Here is a 14,103-nt window from a genome sequence, read left to right on the forward strand (position 1 = left end):
GCTTCCCCAGAACTTTGCCCAGGAAAGGAGTGATAGAGATTGGGTGGTAGTTAGAAGGAATGGAGGGGTCAACAGATGGTTTCTTGAGCAAAGGATGCACAAGGGAGTGCGTGAGAGCAGTTGGGAAAACTCCAATAGAAAAGGAGTGGTTGCAATGGTCAGCCAAGGCTGGTGTGAGGGAGTCCATTTTGTCCTTGATGGTTTTGGAAGGGCAAGGGTCCACTTGCTTGGATGAGGCCTTCATAGACCGGACTTGTCTGGTGACCTCATCAGGTGTGACGGGAGAGAGAGAGAGAGAAATGGAAGTGGAGGCACATGTGCTGGTGTGTAAAGTGGTGTGGGAGAAAGGGAGGAGAGGATGCCTTGGGTTTTTGTGGTGAAGTGTGCTGCCAGGGCCGAGCAGAGGTCCTGGGTGGGAGTGACAGAGGAGGAGGCTGCTGCAGGATTGGCCAGTTCCTTGCAGACTTTGAAAAGTTCAGCCATGTTGTTTGAAGCTGCGGAAATCTGCACTTTTTGGAAGGCTTCAGCCGAGCCCTCATGACAGAGGCAAGTATATCAAGAGTTTTGGAGATAGATAGATTAAGAACAGTGAGGGCTGTGTCAGGATGGGAGTCGGCCATATGAGTGGGAGGAACAGAGTAGGTGGAGGCAAAAGCGGTCACTGTCACTTTTTTCATGGGTCTGGTGACCTTGAAGCCGAGTGTTTGTGCCAGGTGAGCTGCTGCCAAAGGAGAGGAGAGCTTAAAGAAAGTTGATAGAAGAGTGCGGTCAGTCCAAGAGAGAGAGGTGGTGAGAGGGATAGAGAGTGGGAGGTCAGTGGAGATGAAAGCATCCAACGTGTGGTGAGCAGAGTGAGTGGAGTCAGAGGGTAGAATAGAGAGGGATAAAGAGTCACATAGGTTGTGGAAAGATCCTGATTAGTCAGGAGAGTCCAGATGGATGTTAAGGTCACCCAGCAGGAGCAGTTTAGAGGAGGAAGAGAGTAGAGAGGAGGCTAGGTCATCCCATTCTGAAAGGACAAGAGTAAGCGGTCCAGGAGGCTGATAGAAGGTGGTCATGAGGAGAGAAAAATTAGGAGAGAGTGAGAGCCTGCAGACTAGCCACTCGAAGGAGTAGTAGGCCTGAGTAGGGATAATAGACACATGAATCCATTCAGGGAAGATCAGTGCTACTCCTCCACCTGCCTTCTTTAGCCTGGGCACAGAAAGGATTTTGTAGCCTTCAGGGAGGAGAGTGTCAAAGCTTGTGAAAGAGCCGTCTTTGACCATGTCTCAGTGATGGCGAGCACATCAAGATCCATGAATTCGAGGAGGTTGCAGATATCGGTTGAGTGTTTTACAGCAGAGCGCATGTTAAGGGTGGCAATATGGAGCAGTTTGCCATCCTTAAAGGTCTTCCGCGGCGGATGGGGGGCGCATGGGACAATGGTTCCCTCCCCCGAGGGTGGCAAGAGGGCCAGATGGATGGTAGTGGATCGAGGAGTCAAGGCCGACACAGGAGCTGGGACAGTAGGGCAAGGCTCAGGCACCTGTGTAGAGGAAGGCATAATGGGTAAGGGGGACTGTGCAGAGGAGGGGGAGGGCACACTGGGTAAGTGAGTCTGGGCAGAAGGGGAGGTAAGATTAGCAAGGTGAGGGAGGAACCTGTTGAAGAGAAGAAGGTTGGGTTTAGGACTCTGAACCATGATGGTTCCATTGAAATTGACATTTATGATGACTCTGGAGATGTTGAAGAGGTCGAGGAGGACCTCCCAGCGAGTGCCACCATTAATGGGAGAAGAGGTGATAGGAGAGAGAAGAGAGAAAGCTGAACATGCAGAAAATCCATAGCTCAGGTGAGTTAACGAAGAAGAGGATGTCAGTGACAGTCTCTCTGGCGGAAGCCTTGATATAGGTGTCTGCAATAGGAAGGCCTGGGTTGGGGGCCACAGTGTCCTTCTTAAGTTGCCAGATTTAGTGATAGGAGAAGGATAGGTGATAGTGATGCAGTTGGAGAGGATAGGAGAGATATATAGCGACATGGTAGGTAGAAGTGGATGGGGTGGAGACACTTGCTGGGCTGAAGCACTGGTGCACTTTGAGGTGATGGGGAGACAGAGGGAGTGGAGCCTTGCGGGAACACTGACAGCTACAGAGCACAGCTAAAATCAATTATCCAGCAGGGAAGGTGAATATAGGAACACTAAGCAGGCTAAATTCTATTTCAAAACAGCGCTGGTCAATGCAGCAATACTAGACAGGCCAAATTTGATTTGTAAAACAGCACACTTGAAGGCAGCAACACTAGATAGGCTAAATTAGTTTTAGAACAGCACCGTTGAATGCAGTAACACTTGGCAGGCTAAATTCAATTTTAGAGTGGCGCTGGTGAATGCAGCAACACTAGACTGGCTAAATTTGATTTTAAAACAGTGTAGTTAGATGCAGCAACACTAGACATGCTAAATTTCATTTTAAAACATCGCAGGTGACACATTCAGATCCTGTCAGGGCTAGAATAGATGAGGGGCAGATGGGGTAAAGTGAGAGGTCGTCCAGTTTGGGGGGAGGGAATAGAAAGGTGGTAGAAGGTGCTGACCTTCAGAAGAGTGTTCAAAAGTCCATTTATCACCGTGGGTCCTGGGAACCTGTTAGTTTCCTCTGACCCCATGTGTACGTGGGGGGTGTAGAAAAGGACCCACAGACCTGGACAAATAGCGGACAGGAAGCAGGCATGGGACTTAGGAGTGGGCATTTCTGAGGGGGCAGCTAAAGACTGCCAGTCCCCCTTGGCCAGGAAGAGTCAATCACCAACCAATGGCAGTGCAGGACAAAGGGATGCAGCTCACTACAACTGCCTCAGGCAATGCAAGCACCAAAGCAGCCATCTTGAAAGCACGGCATGATGAAACACTTTAGTAGGCAAAACATACAACAAACTCCATAAACCCAGCAGCAAGCGGCAAGTTCATTTAGAGGGACTGCGAGGAAGCGCACTGGAAATGTGCTGTAATTTCTTTTGTATTTCACTCGAAAAAAAAGTGTTTCACAGTTTTCTTTTTTTTCTCTAAAATACGCTACCAAATTCGTATTTTGTCCCCTAGAGGTGCGGTGGATGAGGACAATGCACCTACCTCATGACAAAGGCTGCTACTCAGCACAAACACACACCAAATGTGCAGATGATCAGCTGGAAATAGAATTCCTTCATGCTCCGTTGTGTTGAATATATGAAAAAACTTTGTTAAAGGGACGTTATGGTTAAGTTGTACTAATAAAAACCTTTGAAATTCACTGCAAAAACTTTCTTAAAGGGAATGTTATGGATAAGTTGGACTAATAATGACAATGACATTTGTGATGTCATCTTTGATCCACAGTTACTGGTCATAAAGTGTAAAGAAAACATGATCAATGTTATTATGTGGCTAGGCTGCCCTGCAATGAATGTAGGCCAGTTTAGTCACATATTAAGACTTATGTAGTCACTGGGCTACCTTCAATGTAGGCCAGTCTAGATAGGTAATAGCACTTATCATATAGGTTTTACCCTTGATGCACAGTTACCCACCTTGATGCATAGTTGATAAGCTTCCCATGTTTGCTTTACTCTTGATGTGTAGTTATAGTGTATCAAGGGAAATGCAAACACATGCATTATGACCAGGCTAAAAGTGAATGTAGGCCACTGTAGTCAGATAATAACATTTATGTTTGTGTTACCTGTGATATACATTTGCTTTGCATCAAGAATAAATCAAACATGATATGTGTTCTTACTAGGTTAGATGGCCCTATATTTGTGGTGCCAGTCTGCATGTACTTTCTTAGTGTGGCATAGCATATTTAAGTGTTATTAACTTATCATGTTTGCTTTGCCCTTGATGCCATGTAAACAATGCCATGTCACATTAAGAAAGTATATGCAGACTTGCACTTCGAGTGCCAGACTTCATGGAACGTGGCATGACATGTTTTACATGGCATTAATGGGCAAGCAAACATGATAAGTTATACATGGCTAGCTTGGCCTATGGTGTCAATATGCACTTACAGTTTAAATGTGGCAAGGCTTCCGCATATTAGACACAAACATTTACGCCCCTCCAGTTAAAATATTCACTTTCCACCACTGCTCACATCATTGCTATTAGCTCCATAATAATTTCAACACCGAAGTGCACTACAATTATTTAGAAATAAGTGCTCTGAATTGCACCCTTAGATCCCAGTGATCACTCCTCTCGTTGTCCTTTCTTTAGTGTGGGATAGTTCATTGCCTTCTACCTTCAGCACTTTGATTCCCTGTGGCACCCTGTCCAGGTTCTAGAAATCCATAACAATAAATCTATTAAGCCACATCATATCTTGCTTCTAATTAAGGACTGAGCTTGCATTGGTTGATGATATTGCCAAACATACCAGAAGTGATGCAGAAGATGAACATGGTGATAGTTGTGCTCACATTCAAGAGATTCCGAAACCCATCACATTTGAAAGGGATGTAAGCAATCGTCAGTTTAGCAAGTATCTGGCTCGAGGCTCGTCAGTTTTCTATGCATACTTGCAAGATACACTGGAGCTATGGTGGAAGAAATAATATGCTAAATAAAACATCCATCACGAAATCCCACAATCCACACAAAGGACCTGTGTACTTCATCATTGGTAAGGTGTGTTTAATAGCCAAAAGGGGAGGTTGTGCTTATGAACGTAAAAGGTATATTCATGAGCTAATCAAGTACATTATTTAGGTATTAAAGGGTAATCCATTTGGTAGACTGTGCTAAATAAACAATCAGCATTCATATTTTTGTGGAAGACATTTTCTGGCTGATGGTCATTCTCTTCTATTTTCGTTACACTGAAATATGGTGTTCTCGCTTGGGCAGCTCTTCTGAAGAAAAACATATTTGTAATCTTCGGCACGCTTGAGTAATGAAATGATTAAAGTATTATTAAGTTTCCTGCCTGCATTACCGGACTCAAAATATTGCAATGCAGAGCATTGGAACATGACTTTTTTAATAGCCAATTGAGTCACCGCGTGGGTAGACAACGCTCACTCTACTGTGGATATGGATTATTTACAACATTAAAAGATTAGTACATTGCTTGATCACTGGATTGAGTGATGTTTGTGTGAGGTTGCGCATAGATTGACAGGGTAATTCATGGAAAATCGCACAAAAGTGGCACACGCGGCTGGCGCACAGTGTCCGCGTGCCAATGTCTGCACCAGCCGCGTGCGCTAAAATGGTTTTCTGCGCACAGCGTATTCCTGGATTTTAGCCTCCAAAACCAGCCGTGGCGCAGCAACCCTGCAGCAGCGCCAGTTAAGCCCCCAAGAATGCCCTCGCGCAAGGAAAAGCCATCAAAATCCCCAATCCAGCACAAAGGGCTGCGCTAACCCTGGACCAGTTTACAGGACTTCCAAACAGCAAACGCCAAGCGGGGAATGTGTATTACTGGGATTTGCATGAAGTTTCACATGCGAAAGGGCCTGTGTGAGTGGGGTACATGTATAACTGGTGTTTGCGTGAAGTTTCACACGCGATTGGAGCAGGGTACGTGTATTACGGGGTTTGCGGGAACTTTCACACGTGAAAGGGCCTGTGCGAGTGGGATACGTGTATTACGGGGGTGCGCTGGAAGTTTCACACGCGATTGGCCTGGGTAAGTGTATTTCAGGGGTGCGCGGGAAGTTTCACACACGATTGGCCTGGGTACGAGTATTTCAGGGGTGCGTGGGAAGTTTCAGATGCGATTGGCCAGGGTGCGTGTATTTCAGTGGTGTGCGGGAGGTTTCACACGCGATTGGCCTGGGTATGTGTTTTTCAGGTGTGCGCGGGAAGTTTCACACGCAATTGTGCTGGGTACGTGTATTTCAGGGGTGCGCGGGAAGTTTCACATGCGATTGGCCTGGGTACGTGTATTTCAGGGGTGTGCAGGAAGTTTTACACGCGATTGGCCTGGGTACGTGTATTTCAGGGGTGCACGGGAAGTTTGACACGCGATTGGAGCAGGTTACGTGTATTACTGGGCTGCGCATGAAGTTCACACGTGATTTTGCTGTCAAAGCGGGGAACTCATATTTTGTGGGTGCGCGGCGAGTCCTACACGTGAATTGGCAGTGTGGGTCCTCCCAGGTGTCCCCTCTGCCCCCTCCACGGCCCCTACAGGCAGCCCACACCACAGGGGACTACCCCCAGCAGTGAGGGGCACCTGCCAGCAGGCCCCCACTCATGTCCCACAGCACCCCCACCCCCCAGCAGTGAGGGGCACCTGCCAACAGGCCCCCACTCATGTCCCACAGCACCCCCTCCCCCCAGCAGTGAGGGGCACCTGCCAGCAGGCCCCCACTCATGTCCCCCTGCACCCCCACTCCCCAGCAGTGAGGTGCACCTGCCAGCAGGCCCCCACTCATGTCCCCCAGCACCCCCACCCCCCAGCAGTGAGGGGCACCTGCCAGCAGCCCCCCACTTATGTCCCGCTGCTCCCCACCCCCCCGGCAGCGAGGGGCACCTGCCAGCAGGCCCCCACTCATGTCCCTCAGCCCCCCCACCCCCATCATTGACAGGCACCACAGGGGACTACCCCCAGCAGTGAGGGGCACCTGCCAGCAGGCCCCCACTCATGTCCCCCAGCTCCCCCACCCCCCAGCAGTGAGGGGTACCTGGCAGCAGGCCCCCCCTCATGTCCCCCAACACCCCCACCCCTCAGCAGTGAGGGGTACCTGCCAGCAGGCCCCCACTCATGTCCCCCTGCACCCCCACCCCCCAGCAGTGAGTGGCACCTGCCAGCAGGCCCCCACTCATCTCCCCCTGCACCAATACCCCCAGCAGTTCAGGGCACCTGCCAGCAGGCCCCCACTCATGTCCCACACAAGTCCCCTTGCACCCCCAGCCCCCAGCAGTGCAGGGCACCTGCCAGCAGGCCCCCACTCATGTCCCCCTGCACCCCCACCCCCCAGCAGTGCAGGGCACCTGCCAGCAGGCCCCCACTCATGTCCCACTGCACCCCCCCAGCAGTGCAGGGCACCTGCCAGCAGGCCCCCACTCATGTCCCACTCATGTCCCCCTGCACCCCTACCCACCAGCAGTACAGGGCACCTGTCAGCAGGCCCTCACTCATGTCCCCCAGCCCCCCCACCCCCCATCATTGACAGGCACCTGCCAGCAGGCCCCGACACATGTCCCCCAGCACCCCCACCCCCAGCAGTGAGGGGCACCTGCCAGCAGGCCCCCACTCATGTACCCCAGCACCCCCACCCCTCAGCAGTGAGGGGCACCTACCAGCAGGCCCCCACTCATGTCCCACTCATGTCCCCCTGCACCGCCACCCCCCAGCAGTGAGGGGCACCTGCCAGCAGGCCCCCACTCATGTCCCCCTGCACCCCCACCCCCCAGCAGTGAGGAGCACCTGCCAGCAGGCCCTCACTCATGTTTCCATGCACCCCCACCCCCCCGCAGCACAGGGCACCTGCCAGCAGGCCTCCACTCATGTCCCACACATGTCCCCCTGCACCCCCACCCCCCAGCAGTGCAGGGCACCTGCCAGCAGGCCCCACTCATGTCCCCCTTCACCCCCACCCCCCAGCAGTGCAGGACACCTGCCAGCAGGCCCCCATTCATGTCCCCCTGCACTCCCACCCCCCAGCAGTGCAGGACACCTGCCAGCAGGCCCCCATTCATGTCCCCCTGCACCCCCACCCCCCAGCAGTGCAGGGCACCTGCCAGCAGGCCCCCACTCATGTCACCCAGCCCCCCCACATCCCCAGCATTGACAGGCACCTGCCAGCAGGCCCGACACATGTCCCCCAGCCAACACGGCATCACAATCCAGATCCCTGGCTCTTATGGCCACCCAAATCCCACCCCACGCCACCCCAGTCCAAACACCCAACCAAGCTTTACATCCACTCCAAATTGAAATCCCTATTACATGATAGATCACAAATAAGCAGTATGCGCATGAGTACAAGTCTGTCAGACCAACACAATGGCAACACATGACTGAGAAAACCCACATTGTGACATGCATGAAACCAATGAGAGAAGACCACACATTGAAGTAAGAAACAAAAATGTATTCAAGTCAAAATGAAGGGAATGAAATCAAAACACACAATAATGCCAATGATAATCAAAATGCAGCATGTCCCAAAAAATGATAAATAAATAAAATGAGAATCCAAATTAATCCAAATGAAAATGTGTCCAAAGTCACCGTCCAACAAAGCAAATCCAAAGGGAAAGAAAAGCGTAATATCCATTGCTCCATGGTGAAAAAAGTTGAAGGAGAAAAATCCACTGTAAAACTACGTACAAATAGCAAATCCAGGGTCCATGAGCCCAACGACATAAATGAAACCAACAATGAAACCTACCTAATTACTAACTATATACAAAAATGTGGGGCATAGTCCATGCGCCCCAAATGAAAGAAAAAAGAAATGAAACTTAACCATAATGAACTATATACAATGGCGGAAGGCAAGTCCAACGGCTCACTTGTTGATGTCATGGGCCAGGGCATCATCGAACTCCTGTTCAATGTCTTGGAGGCGGGACAGTTCACTGGCCCTGAGGTCTCACAGGGATAACGCCATGTCCACCTCCAACTCCCTGCGAATTCCCTCGAGGCACTCATCCCGCCTCAGCGCCCTGCGCATGGAGTTCTCCGCCCTGACCATTGTGAGCTGTGCCTCCTCCTCCCGCCGCCGCTCTGCACCTATCCACTGGCCCAACCGCTGCCACACGGAAGACACTCCCCATCCAGGGTCCTCCTTCCCTCCGGCCGATGCCTGCCCCTCTAATGTAGATGGCCCCGAGCCATGATGCCTCCCACGTTGAGCCTGCCGCTGCCTCAGACGCAACTGCCTCTGACAGCACGACGGCATCCAGGCTGATGGAATCCACCGACGCCGTCGTGCACATGCCCTGCCCGATGATGCTGGCACATCCTCCATCTGCTGGGGTCCAGTTGCTGGGGTGTCCACCCCTGCTGGACCTCTGACTCCCGACTGTGGCAGGGATGGGATCCCCACCGAGCTGGCTGCGTTGGTCAGGGCAGGTCCACAGGGGGCCCTGGTGGCATCTGGGCCAGAAGACGGCATGGAGAACGACTGGCGCATAGTCTCCACAGAGGAGGAGAGGGCCCCCAGAGTGGCCGCCACATGTACAAAACCCCCGACCATGGACACTCCCAACTGGGCCACGTTGGCACGCTGCTCTTCGTGATGACATGCGTGCTCCCCCCGGGAAGCACGCACATCATCACGAATGTCACGCGTGCGCAACGCGACACCAATCAGGACCTTCTCCATACGGTCAGGGGTCCCCTCGTCCTCAGGTAGATGAGTGTCAGATGACATGGACATCCCCCCTACCTGTGGACAGGCCTTGGATGGGGCATCCCTGCTGGTGCACGGTGGTGCAGTCACAGTGTCAGGGACAGTGACATGCACAGGCCCCTCCACGGTGAGCTGTGCTGCCTCCTGCCCCTGGCCCTGGACTGCACCACTTGCACCAGTGGTACCACCCCCCTCAGGCCCCATGTACGGCTCAGTAGCGGCCTCCTCCTCCTCTGTGGAAACCACCAACCTGGATGGCTCCACACCGTCTTCCGCCGTTGCAAGCCCCTGTGGGGGCTCACCCACCCCTTCCGCTGCAGCCATAGTGGCAGATGCAGCACCAGTTCCCCTCACTCCCGGACGATGGTAATTTCTGGGAGGGTGACTGGGACTTTCGTCGCCGGCCGGTGGGGGCATCCCCGCGCTTTGCTCCACAGCGCCGTCTCTGCCCTCTTCATCACTTGCCGCTGTGTAGAGGGAGACATAGAACACAAGCGTCAGGGTACTGTACAATGGTCCCCTAGACATGAAGCAATAGCAGATGAGTGGCAATGTCAAACATCACTTCCATCATGTCCCTCCACAACACATGGGTCAGTGCAGGCAAAACACATGCAGTAACAGGCATGGCGCACGCTATGAACATTAGCATACATGTCCAAGGGACTCTTGAAACATACAATGCTGGTTTGAAACTCACATGCATCATGGGTCATGCCTATCACATGCACACATTTCACCGTAGTTTCATCCATCTGACCTCGTACACCCCAGACACAGTGGATACAAGGATGAGTAGGCTGCATCAGTGAATCTGAACATTGTCACAGACATGTGTCATGCATCCATGGCATTTACAAGTCACAGACACGCACGTCAGACACACAGACATGGATACCATACATGTCCATGACAGCAGCACCCATCTCTCACACCCCATTCATGTCCAATAACAGAGACAGGCATGAATTAATGTGTGCATTCCGCATGCTGCTCCGCAGGTTGCATTGTAACACATGCTCCAACCATGTGGTTCACAATTACTGGTCTCACATGCATGACCATGATGTCACTGCACACACACATACGTACATGGCCTATTTCACACATACAGGCAAGTATCAGACAACCAGCACCCTCCAACATTCCCTGTCTCACACAGCAGTGCTTGGCCGCTTACCGCTCAACTCCAGACGGGTCTGCCGAAAGGATCTGGGCGTGGAGCGCTGGGCCTACGCGTTCCAGGACCCTCATCTGGATGGTACTCATGCTGCCCCGGCCCCTCTCCATGAGGCGCCAGGCCTTTATGAGGGTCCTGGACCTCAAGTCCTCCCTGCGCTTCTTGACTTGCTTGATGTTGCGGGTTGCCACCCCCTCCACGTTGATGGCAACCACAAAGTCGTCCCAGATCCTATCCCGTCCTTCCTTGTTGGCGCTGATGTTCCGAAGAGGGCATCATAATGCCCCAGGACGTGCGCCACCAGGACACCAACTTCCTTCTGACTGAAGCTGGTGGCACTCTGCCCCAATGGCTGGGGGTCGCCAGTGGTCTCAGATGGTGTTTGCCCCGATATGGCGACCACCGAGGCAGGCATGGGTGGGCAACTGTGTCCTGGGGCTGGGCTGTGGAGCGACGGTATCCCAGTCGGGAGTCTCCTGTTCCAGCAGGGGTGGACACAGCAACTGGACCCCTGCAGATGGCTGATGTGCAGGCACCAAATAGCAGGGCACGTGGGCAGCAGGCAGTCAGGCAGCAGCAGATGGCAGGTGGGAGCGTGCTCAGGGCTCTGGGGGGCAGGAAAATGGCCTTCAGGGCAGGAGCGTGGTTTTCCGTGTGTTTTTGCGTGGCCAGCTTAATACAGAGTGATTTGGCACGTGAAAAAAGTGCACGTCAGCGTAATTCGAGGAAAGGTCCTTAGCACGTAAGCGCGTCAGCACGCATATGCGATTTAATTGGACCAAAGGCCCTTAGCGCGTAAGCGCGTCTGTGACATGACGCGTGCAGGTGTTTCCCTCATAACACGTGATGACAGAGCACACGTGGAAAAACTGCACATCCGAGTGTCATCCCGTGTAATTGGAGGAAAGGGCGCGTACACGCGTAAGTGAAGATTACGTGTGGGCCGGTTTAAAAGGTACGTGTAGGACGCCATTTTCTTGTACGTGCTTTTCGTTGAGAGCGAGCTGGTGAAATCTGTACTTCTTGTCGGTTCACACGCGATAGGCCTTAGGCAGTATGATGCCCTCTTTGGAAGTTTGTGCGCCGACAGGGAAGGACAGACCAGGCTCTGGATGGACATCGTGACTGCCATCAACGCGGAGGGGATGGCAGTCTGCGACTTACAACATGTCAAGAAGCGCTGGGAGGACTTCTGGTCCTGGACCCTCAACAAGGCCCGGCGCCTCTTGAGGGCAGCGGATGCTAAGGGGCGCTGGGGCCACCTGTCGGAAGACCAAATGAGGGTCCTGGAACGCGTATGCCCAGCGCTCCATGTCCAGGTACTTGAGAGGCAAACCCGTCTGGAGTCGAACGGTAAGTGTACATGCATACTGATTGTAAGCTGTGCGTGTGGTGGTGTGCCAGTAGTGTGCATGTTGCACATGTGGTTTTGTAGGGCCATGTATGGATGTGTATGTACAGGGCTGTGAGGCTGACATATGCGAGTCCTCATGTGTGAGACACATGGATGGAGTATGTGTTGGGTAAGCAGGCAGGCCAAATGCAGATGTGTGAGCACACATGTTTGAATGACTGTGTATGTAAGTTGTCAAGGTTGCGGTGTCACACATGGATGTTGGTTCCAGCTGCATGTATCTGCACTGTGTACATGTGCATGTATGTGTATCTGACAAGTGTGCAACTGTGATGCAACATGGATGCACGTTACACTGATATGTAGAAGGATGAATGGCAGATGTGACATGTATGGCGATCTCATCACTGCAATGGTTGGAGGAGATGTAGATATGCATGTAAGTGTGGTGGCGTGTGTGCATGTCTAGTGCACTCCTTGTGTTTCATGTGATGTCAGGCTCACCTTTGGCTTTTCATGCTGCTGTATGTGTATGGATGGTGCTGCCTGGTGCAATATTGCTGTTGAAATGTTCATGTGTGTGAGTTAAAATGACATGTGTGTCGTGGAGTGTGATGCGGTGTCTGTAGTTAAACAATGCCACTCATGTGCAACTGTCATGTGTGCATCAGTCCATTGTACAGTGCCCTGATGCCCATGTTTTATCTCTCCCTGTCTGCAGCGTCAACTGAAGAAGAGGGCGGAGAGGGTGCTGTGGAGTACAGCGGCAGGGATCGTCCCGCCAGCCAGAGACGCAAGGCCCGGCTCCCCTCCCAGGTTGTCATCTTGTCGGGGAGTGAGAAGTCCGGTGCCACGTCCCAGGCCGCAGCTGCCGAGGGAAGGTCCAAGTGGCGGAGGTCGGAGTTGGACTCCTCGGCAGCAGAAGGGGCAGCTGAGACCCCACAGGGTGCGACGGAGGAAGATGGCACGGAGTCATCCAGGTTGGCGGGGGGTTTGGTGGAGGAGGAGGCTGTGCAAGGGACAGACAGGGGGTCTGGAGGTGGGGATTCCACTCGTGCTAGTGGTGCAGTGCAGGGGCAGGGACAGGAGGCAGCACAGGCCACCGCGGAGGTGCCTGTGTGTAATCCAGTCCCCGATCCTGTGACTGCATCATCCAGCCCCAGCAGGGATGCCTACGTCCAGACCCGTTTTCAGGGAGGGGATCCGCTTACAACAACTGGCCTTCCTCTCCCTGTGGACGTGGCTATCCGGGACCGGCTTGAGCCTGTCCTAGGTAGGGTGGCGTTACGTCAATGAGCCATGCGAGGTGACCTGCAGTCTTTTCATGTGGAGACTGCACGTCTTCTCGATTGGCTCGTTGACTGCGTTGACCTACTGGGACAGCTCACCAGGGCCTGATTCCTCTGTTTTCTGGACCTTGTTCCGACCCCCTCCTCAAATGAACCCCCTAGGCCCCAGTCGTCCTCCATACCATCTTCCCACCCACGTATCACCTGGGTACCCTGTGGAGCTGCCTCTGACCCTGCGGCCAGGCTGGTGGATGATACATCCCTGCCACAGTCGGGAGTCGGACGTCCAGCAGGGGTGGCCACCTCAACAACTTCACCCCAGCCGGAGGAGGATGTGCAGGCAGCAAGAGCCAGGGCACAGGCAGAGGCACAGCAGCAGCAGCAACAAGTTGGGAGCCATCATGGCTCGGGGCCTTCAACATCGGAGGGGCAGGCATCGGCAAGAGGGCAGGAGGACCCAGAACTGGAAGTGTCTTCCATGTGGCAGCGGTTAGGCCATGCTATGGATGCGGAGTGGCAGTGGGCAGAAGAGGCACGGCTCACGATGGTCAGGGCGGAGAACTCCATGCGCAGGGCCCTAAGGCGGGCCGAGTGCCTCAAGACAATTCGCAGGGAGTTGGAGGAGAACATGTTGTCGTCCCTGCGAACCCTCGGGCCATGGAAGAGGACCGCCTCCAGGACATTGAGCAGGTGCTCGATGATGCCCTGGCCCGGGACATCCAAAAGTGAGCTGTCAGACTAGCCCGCTGCCCTTGTAAATAGTTTTTAGAGTTAGGTTTCCTTTTTGTTTTCCTTTTATTTGTGGTCAAGGGACAATGCCACACAAATTTGTGTATAGTTATATTTTTAGGTAGTTTGTTAGGTAGGTTTCATTTGTTTGGTTTGGATCATGGACCCTTTACATCCTTTGACAATGGATTATATATAGTTTCATCATGTATTAATTT

The sequence above is a fragment of the Ambystoma mexicanum genome, chromosome 6p (genome assembly GCF_040938575.1).
Source record: "Ambystoma mexicanum isolate Mex_15411 chromosome 6p, UKY_AmexF1_1, whole genome shotgun sequence".
NCBI lineage: Eukaryota > Metazoa > Chordata > Amphibia > Caudata > Ambystomatidae > Ambystoma > Ambystoma mexicanum.